The sequence below is a fragment of the Phalacrocorax carbo genome, chromosome 3 (genome assembly GCF_963921805.1).
Source record: "Phalacrocorax carbo chromosome 3, bPhaCar2.1, whole genome shotgun sequence".
NCBI classification, from domain to species: domain Eukaryota; kingdom Metazoa; phylum Chordata; class Aves; order Suliformes; family Phalacrocoracidae; genus Phalacrocorax; species Phalacrocorax carbo.
Genome location: NC_087515.1, coordinates 39,719,278 through 39,728,196, shown reverse-complemented (window position 1 = coordinate 39,728,196; position 8,919 = coordinate 39,719,278).

Here is an 8,919-nt window from a genome sequence, read left to right as displayed (position 1 = left end):
TACTAGAAAGCTGGTACATCCAAACACAGAAAATATTCCCTTTTATTCCGTCAGTCTCTGTTTTAGACCTCTAGAGGTTCAGCAACCATGCTGAAAATGCTAAACCAGTGCAGACTTAAATTAGATTAAGTCAATGAGAATACAGCTATGCTATGTTAAACCTGAACAGATTTTGTGTTACCTTTGGTCAGTCTGTAACTTGGGTTTAAAATGCGTTTGTCTAAAATGTCATGTTGCACAAGTTTAAACTATTTCAAGAGTGAGTTAGTCTGCACCTGGGTAACCTAAGCTGCAGACCATTTCACGACAGTTCCTGGTCTAGGATGTTTAAAGTCAAGGTATGGCCAAAATCATGAAAAAGCGGTACCTTTTAAAATCCCAGGTCAGAGCAAGCAGACCAGTCTGAAAGATGTTAGTATGCGTAGTTCATTTGTGTCTGAAGGACCCTCAGCCACATTGGGCATTTCTGGTATATGCGTTTTGTGATTGTGAAGCCCATTTCTTTGCAACCTGATGCATGGGCAGACCAGCAAGTTACCGGAAGAGGGTGTGGCAGGAGTAAGCCGAAGCATGAACATCCCTCTGCTCACCAGTACCTGCCTACATGCACTTGCCACTCAGTGGAAGGAGGCCAAGTACCTGATATTTCCTCTGGCATATCAGAAGGCAGATACTTGCAAAAGGACAGTTACAGGCAGCTGCCTGGCTTAATGGCATGTTTATGGTAACTTACATCTCTGCCTGTATCCCACAGAGACCAGGTATATGCAGGGAGGCAGGGCAGGAATAGAGGATTTACACTGATCTATTGCAAGGCAGATGGCAACTCAGGAAGAAAGATATCTGGCTGCCAGGTTGTGCCCCAGCTACTAGATAGGATAAAAAGGGGAACAGAGTCTTGACACTAACCCACAGGGATGTCTCACATCTTCAGGAACTAAAAAAAAAACTGTAGCAGTGACACTTAGGACAGTGGAAAAGAAGTGTAACCTCCTAAATTGTCCATGTTATGATACAGTTTGCTGGACTTGGGGACAGCGTATGTGGCAGCCTAAGCCCAGATGAACTTAGACTCACCTTTCAGTTAAAATGCTCTGGAAATGTCTTTTTTTCTTCTGCACTCAAATTAAATTAGAATTACTTTAAACCTACTAAACACAGACTCTTTTTCTTTTCAAAAACATAACATTTCTAATCAAAATACAGATGTAAAAGTACACGGAAAGAAAGAAACTGAGTTTGATGTAGCTTTGTTTTAGGGAAAAAAATATAATTCAATAAGAGTAGCTTAAACCCTCTGATTAAAGCTTTTTTAACATAACAGATAAGGAGGATGAGATCTACACTGAGATAAAGATAGTACCGATCAAAAGAGCTTGTGTTCATGCCAACTAGATTAAATGACAGGATGTGGTAGAGTGCTGGGTACCATATCTGGTTACTTTACATACAAAGCTTTATTCACTGCATGTAGATATAGCTATTAGGTTATATGCATTTATATATGGAAACTGTAGAAATTAATTGAAAGCAATCTACCATGTGTAGAGTATTTGTTCTGATATTGTTCTATGATTGCATTTCTTCCAATTAGTATGTAAAGCTGTAATTTTTTATAGCTGTCTCTCTCACTAAGATTGTGGAAGTGAATTTTATTAGAAATTCAGGTTTATTTCTAAATGCATTAGCATTCCACCATTCTCACTTATTAGCTTCTGTGCATAAATTCAGTAGAACCACATATTTCATATTGAAACTTCATTTTAGCAGGAAGCCTAGGACTGCTTTAGGAGTAAATTAAACTTAGGACCCAAACTTCAGTTGTCATTTTAAACGGGGTTTTGTACTTCTTTATCTGCACATGGCCCCTGAGGAGGCAGGATACAGGACTGGCAGGCTCTTTGGTCTAACCCAGTGTGGCTGCTCTTATGTTTCGCATACACTCTGCAACAGCAGGATGTGGGAGGAAGGGAATGTGGATGTTGGGAAGGGAAAACACTGCCAGATACGAAGATGCCACAGACCCATGCCACTGCACGCTTCTGCAAGGCAGCAGGAAGGGTCTGTCCCCCACATCTGCTGACCAGGCTGCAAAGTCCTGCCTGGTTGAGCTATGCCAGAAAGAAACACAGAGGAGAGATTCTGTCATCTCTGTAGGAAGATTGATGATTCAGAAAATTAAAGGTTTAGCATGGGATGCAACTGAACTGAACAGATGTCATTAGCTGCACCTACCTTTTATTGTTACTTTTTGTTGTTGCTGCAGCACTGCCTAGAAACCTAAGCCTCACGGTGCTCTAATCTGGAAATACTCATAAGAAGATCGTAGAATCATAGAGTCATTAAGGTTGGAAAAAAATTCTATTGTCTCCTTCTCAGAAATCTTAAACAATAAGTAAAAGACAAAAGATTAAGAGAGCAGGAGGAAAAGTCTTTAGTACACAGAGGACACTGCTAGTATCAGGTTATTTCTGGCAGACAGCTGCAAGATGGGCTGGAGCAACATCTCAGCATAATCAGAGCCAGAAACAGCTACAACTGCAGTAGAAGAGGTGCAAGGTTCAATTATGCTATATGGCATGGGGAAGAGGGCAAAAGGGTGCAGCTCCCCTAACCCTCCCATAAAATTCACAAATAAGCACAACTTAAGGCTTTGCACCGTATATAGTCATTCACATCTGTGCAAAGTGAGGATAAAGTAGCATTTCTGTGCTGATGGAAATGCTCACAAAAAAAATATGAGGCCCTCATTATTGTATGAAACACAAATATTACCTGTGGTGGACTTTAACGTAAGCAGCCTCCACCTGCAAGAGAAGAAACTGGAAGCAGCTGGGACTTGGAGACTTCACCAGTAATTTACTTGAAAGAAAGAGCGGTTTCAACTGCAAGACCATAGCAGTCAAACAGTGGGCAGTGGATACAACACAATCTGGTAAACAGGCTGAGCTACTATTTCTGAATCGCTGCCACACAAAGAGATCCCATCAGGTCTCTATTGCTGTGCAGTTCTGTGGGCCACACTGCCATTCTGCAACCCACACGTCCTCTGGCTTCATAGAATGACTTCAATGTTTCATAACCTTAAATGTTTCATAACCTTAAAATCTCAATCAGCCTAGGAGAGCCTGCCTGAGCTTGCCAGTGCTTGTTTTATTTATGTTGCTGATGGACTTTTCAGCTGTTTTTCAGTCATAAAAAACAGCTTCACTGCCATGCTTAAGAACATCAGCGTTTAATGTTCTGGTCAGGAAATAGCCTGAGAGGCTGGCAGATCTGTCCCAGAGGCTGTAGCTGTACGATTAAGCTAAACAGTGACAGGCTTGTTCTCTGGCTCAGAGACCAATTGGCATAGCTTGTGACCATACTGTTAAATTGAGCTGGTCTCCAAAGCAGGGCTGCCACACACAGGCTGCCTGTTGGGAACAGCTCCTGCTCATGCTACAGTCCTGAATCATGCCAGCAAATTACTGAGCCAGTTGCTAGTTGACCCAGATCAACTAGTTCAGATTGTAACACTGAAGAGTGTTATAGGGAAGAGGTATTCTGCTGTGATCCCTTTTGGTGCAGGGTCCTACAAAATTCCTCTGCCTCTTAGCTGGCAATTGCCTTATTGGTGGCTGAGAGGAAGAAAGGCAGATCTTGGGGCAGCTACTCACTGGCCTTGAGACCCTAGATACTCTTGCAGCCATCAAGCAATACCCACCCACTTCAGTGTCCCCTGTGGACAATGCTGTGCAACTGCAAGGGCAGGCTGTGCAGCGAGAAGCAGGTCCTCCCAGAAAAGGCCAGCCAGGAGTGAAAACCTTTCACAGCCAAGGCTAGAACTGGCCACATCACCAAGTCACGAAATAGCTCTGGCCCAATTCCACAGAAATCCTGCCTGGCCTTTCCTCTGGGCTGAACCAGCACTACCATACCCATGCTTTACACTGCACACAAAAGGATTCAGCTCTCAGCTCCAGCCCAGGTTAGCAGCTGCCCCTGCATAAAGTACTGGCACTTGCGTTTGCTACTGCAAAATATCTTGCATGCACAAAGGCTTTAAATACAATCTAGACATACAAACTGTGATCTGGAGATTCTTTGAGAAGTGGGCAGGTGTTCTGTTCAGAGTGCCTGCTACTGAAAATACAGCAGTAACAGCATCAGGAACAAGAAAATGCAGACTTAATAATCAGGAAAAAAAGAAGTAGTAAATCAATGTTTCTGGCAGCTTGTCAGTACCAACTTTACAGTTAGACAACTTTATTACAGTGATGAATATGCAGGCCACAAGTTAGTAGCTTCTAACTTATAAATCAGTCAGCTTAGTCAAACAATCCCTATTTGCCATTGAATATATTTTATGGCAATAATATAGGGAAGGTGAACTGAACTGTATTGACAAGCTGTATCTGCTGTGTCTGAAGTTAGCACTGGAGGACAGAGGTCTTTTTTTCCACGCAATTCCCTGTCTTCCTTCTGTGCACCAGTTTCATGATGTCCCTAAACAGCATCAGTGGTTGTGAAGGGTCAAGGGCGCATGCACTTCCAAATGTTACTATATGCTGTGCAACTCACAGGTTTGCCATTTATTCCCTGCTTCAACTCTGCCCTTCGGAGTTATAGTTGCTATCTTGGATGGCACAAGCAATAAGTCATTCTAAGCTAATACAGTTCACATATGAGCCATTCTAACTTCATTTGGTAAATTCTTAAATGCGGGCATGCTACTTTTTCCTCAGTCCTTTCTTTACGGTTCTTTTGTTGCTGATTCTGGTTTGAATACCTTCTGTATCACAGCTGAACTTTGGAAAATCAGAGACAACAGGTGATATTTCACACACCCTGACAGCACACTGTATTGTAGCTTCCCATACAGAGTTACAACTTGCCTTACTTTGCTTAAAATTCAATCCAAGTCACGGCTAAGCTGTAAATAAATTTTGTGTGTATGTGTGTGATAAGAACTGTATACTATAGGCCAACAGTACGTAGTTTCATATATAGACTACCTCCATCAAAAACTTGGAGGGCTGACCTGTACAAATGGTGAAAGTCAAAGTAACTATATTGATGTGAAAGAAAAAGCACTTATTTGTAATAGCTAAGGATTTGGGCAATACCTGGTTAAAAAAAAAAACAAAAACAGAAACTACACCCAGCCCACAAACAACTGTGCGAGATGTACCTATATTCTGGCTGCAGTCATGCCCATAAACAGATTTTTCTCTTCCATGAGCATACAGGGATGGATTGCACAGGAAATAAGTGATACCTGCGAAGCAGATAGACCTGTTAAATGTGGTGACTCATAGTAGAGTCATCAAACTCAGGAGCACATTCTATTCCCTGGCCCTGGGCAAGGCGGGGGTTTTCCAGAGTGCTCCTTGGTGCTGCATCAGAGAGGGTTTGGCCCTCTGCATTTAATCTCTGATGCACTATGATTTTATTTAGAACGCACTTTAGTTTTTCAGCCTCCAGGCTGCAGAGGCAAGGTGCCAGTCTTCAGCAAGATGAGGAAGGACTATAAATAGAGCAGGCTAGGCCACCATAGGCAGCTTTTGGTCTGCTTAAGTTTCTTGTTTAGCCTGGAAGAAGCAGAAATCCAATCTGCTGAGGAGATACAGCATAGTACAGACACTAGCAACAGCTCTTCTCTCCAGCCACTAACTATCTTGCATTTCTTACGTACACAGATACAGCCATTTACCTTTCCTGAACAAGGACAGCACTACCATCCATGCATACTTCCCTCCAGCTCTCTTAGCTTTTTGCAAACTCTTGCCATGCAAACCATCATGTATTTTCATGAGACCAGCTACTCATGAGGGAAATCCATTCCTTCATTTTGAAAACAACAAATAAAATAAATCCCAAAATTAAGTACCCAGAGGTAACACACATTTCATCTTTGGGAAGCCCCTAGAGCTTTAGGAAGTGTTTATTAGTTCTTGCTCTAATTTGTCTCACCATCACGTAGGGTAACTATGAGTAGGGTAACTCCTTGGAGTTACTTGTGTAAGGAAGGGATATTTTGCTGCAGGCCAATTATGTAATAAAAGTACCAGCAAGAGCCCAGTCCTGCACTCAGAATTCTTTGTTTTCACTCACAGGTACCTATACTGAGAGCTTTTTCTTCCCTTAATCTGTACTTGGCTCAGAATTACTATTAGAGAGAAAACATATTTCTGCTGCCTAGCACACCTTTCAGTGAGTGTATTTTATTTACAGCACAAAGCTAATGGAGGCCATCTCTGACAGTGCATTTTAGACTCAAAGCACTTGAATTGATTCTTTGAACTCCACACCCCTGGCTTTTCAAAGCAAGCTTCAGCCAAGATTGCAGAGCAATAGTTCCCCCTATTCCCTCCTGCTGGGATGCACCCTAAGAGGGACAACATTTAAAATAGTTTCAGAATATGCTCTCAGCATCACACTATGCACAGAAGCAGATGGGATTACGTGTGTCAAAAAAAATCACATACTAAATATTACACTTGAAAGAAGACCATCATGTCCTAGGGAAGACAGCTGGATCTCATAAATCTTTGCCTTCCACCAAATATTTAGCCTACATCCCTTGAAAGAGCACTTGCAGACCTATGTACATCTAACACACTACACAACCTGCCATTTGCTTGACAAGCCAGAGTGAAACCTGCATGTACACCTACACCAGAGGTTAACACGGCACGTTTTTGACAGATGGACAGACCCCATTAGCCCTTGCTCAGGGATCTTGAAATTCTGGTCTCAGCCTTTGCAGCTCTGGTGCCAGGCCACAGCCCTGGGAACCTTCCTCACCAAGGCATCCCCATGGTTCTGGCCACACAGGCCACCTTCCCTCTCCCAAGCTGCTGAGCAAGATGCCTCCTTCACAGAGGGACAGATTCCCATTGGTCAAGCCAAAGGGCTGCTTTACTGGAAATAAACTTTAATTACTGTTTCAGATACCTCCCAGTTTGTTACTGTGCTTTCATCCCTGCTGGCCCTTGCTTAACCCAAGATAAAAGAAACTAAATTTGAAGGCAGGGTAGAGCTGAGGATCACTAACTTACTAAAACCATGGACTTCCACAGACACATTGGGTTTATGGTCTATTGCACTTTTCCTGTTGGCCTCTCTGCTACAAAAGCATTAGGGATTTCTCTGTTCTACATGGTTTAAGGTTTAACAGCCTGTGAGCCTTTCCTACCTGCAGGTTCCTTGCTTGGGCACCGGTTGGTGGCAGGACCAGTACAGGCATAAGGCCGCAGTGCCTCTCTCTCTGCAGAGCAGCCTCCAGTTTTCAGGAGCAGCCCCTGGAAGGTCAGGCTTGATGTGGTACAGGCGACTCACCTAATTTGTCAGATACCAGTTCCTCATTCCAAAGCCTGAGACCACTGAGACCACTGAAGTGGTTCCTGCTTATTTCCATCCATGCCATCTGTAACACTCGACAGAAATGGAGGACCGACACGTTCTGCTCCCAGAGTTCAATCAGCTGTTCGGTTTATCAGACGACATTGATCGCGCTTAATTTGCGGTATTTGATGGCCATGGTGGAGTGGATGCTGCCAATTATTCAGCAACCCATTTACACGTAAATGTTGGACTACACGAAGAAATTCTGTTTTCTTAAAAACAGAAGTTCTTTGCAAATGGCCACATGGGGGCTTTTTGGTTGTTAACCTGGACATTTTCTCATGACAAGCTGGTTTCAGGAATAGTTAAATACTTTTACCTGAAACTTGCATATGTACATACAAGTCAGCTGAAAGCTAATACCAGACAGAGAAGTGATAAATGAAATCATTAGAGCTTTCTGAAATTAAGAAAGCCTACCATATATCCACAAATAGAGGACAGTAACTGGATGTGCCTGCTAAAAAGAACTGGCAGCAGCACACACTGGTAAAATCAGAAAAGAAACACATTGGAGATAAGAGGAATTACAAAAAGAAGTTCAGGTAAAACTACAGTAACAAAGCTACTCTGCCACATTGGGTTTTGAAGAAATACTGAATCCATTAAAAAAAACCAAACAATACTTTGGCTACCTTCTAAAGTTGGGGGTTTTTTCACAATGGAGGTAAGTTTTAGTGACTTTTGCTGCAAAATGAGTTAAGTTTTTTCTAAGTACTCTACACTGTTCTTGTAAACAGTAATAAAAGAAAGACTGGGGAAACTGTGGGCCCACTGCTGAATGAGGTGGATGCCCTGGTGGAATGGCTTCTTTGCTTCAGCCTTTACTGCTCAGGCTGGCCCTCAGGCATCCCAGCCCCCAGAGGAGAGAGAGAAAATCTGGAGAAAGGAGGACTTCCCCTAGGTTGAGGAGGATTGGATTAGAGATCATTTAGGCAAACTGGATCCTCACAAATCTGTGGGCCCCAATGGGATGCACCCACGAGTGCTGAGGGAGCTGGCAGATGCTGTTGCTAAGCCATTCTCCATCACCTTCAAAAGGTCATGGAGGACAGGAGAGGTGCCCAAGGACTGGAGGAAAGCCAGTGTCACTCCAATCTTCAAAAAGGGCAAGGAGGAGGACCTGGGAAACTATAGACCAGTCAGCGTCACCTCCATCCCTGGAAAGGTGATAGAGCAGATCATTCTGGAAGTCATCTCCAGGCATGTAGAGGAAAAAGCAGCTATCAGAAGTAGTCAACATGGATTCACCAACGGGAGGTCATGCTTGACCAACCTGACAGCCTTCTGTGATGGCGTGACTGGCTGGGTAGATGAAGGGAGAGTAGTGGATGTTGTTCAGCTTGACTTCAGCAAGGCTTTTGACACTGTCTCCCTTAACATCCTCGTAGGTAAGCTTAGGAAGTGTGGGTTAGATGAGTGGATGGTGAGGTGGATTGAGAACTGGCTGAACCACAGAGTTCAGAGGGTCTGATTGGAGACCTGTAATGAATGGTGTTCCCCAGGGGTCTGTGCTGGGTCCAGTCCTGT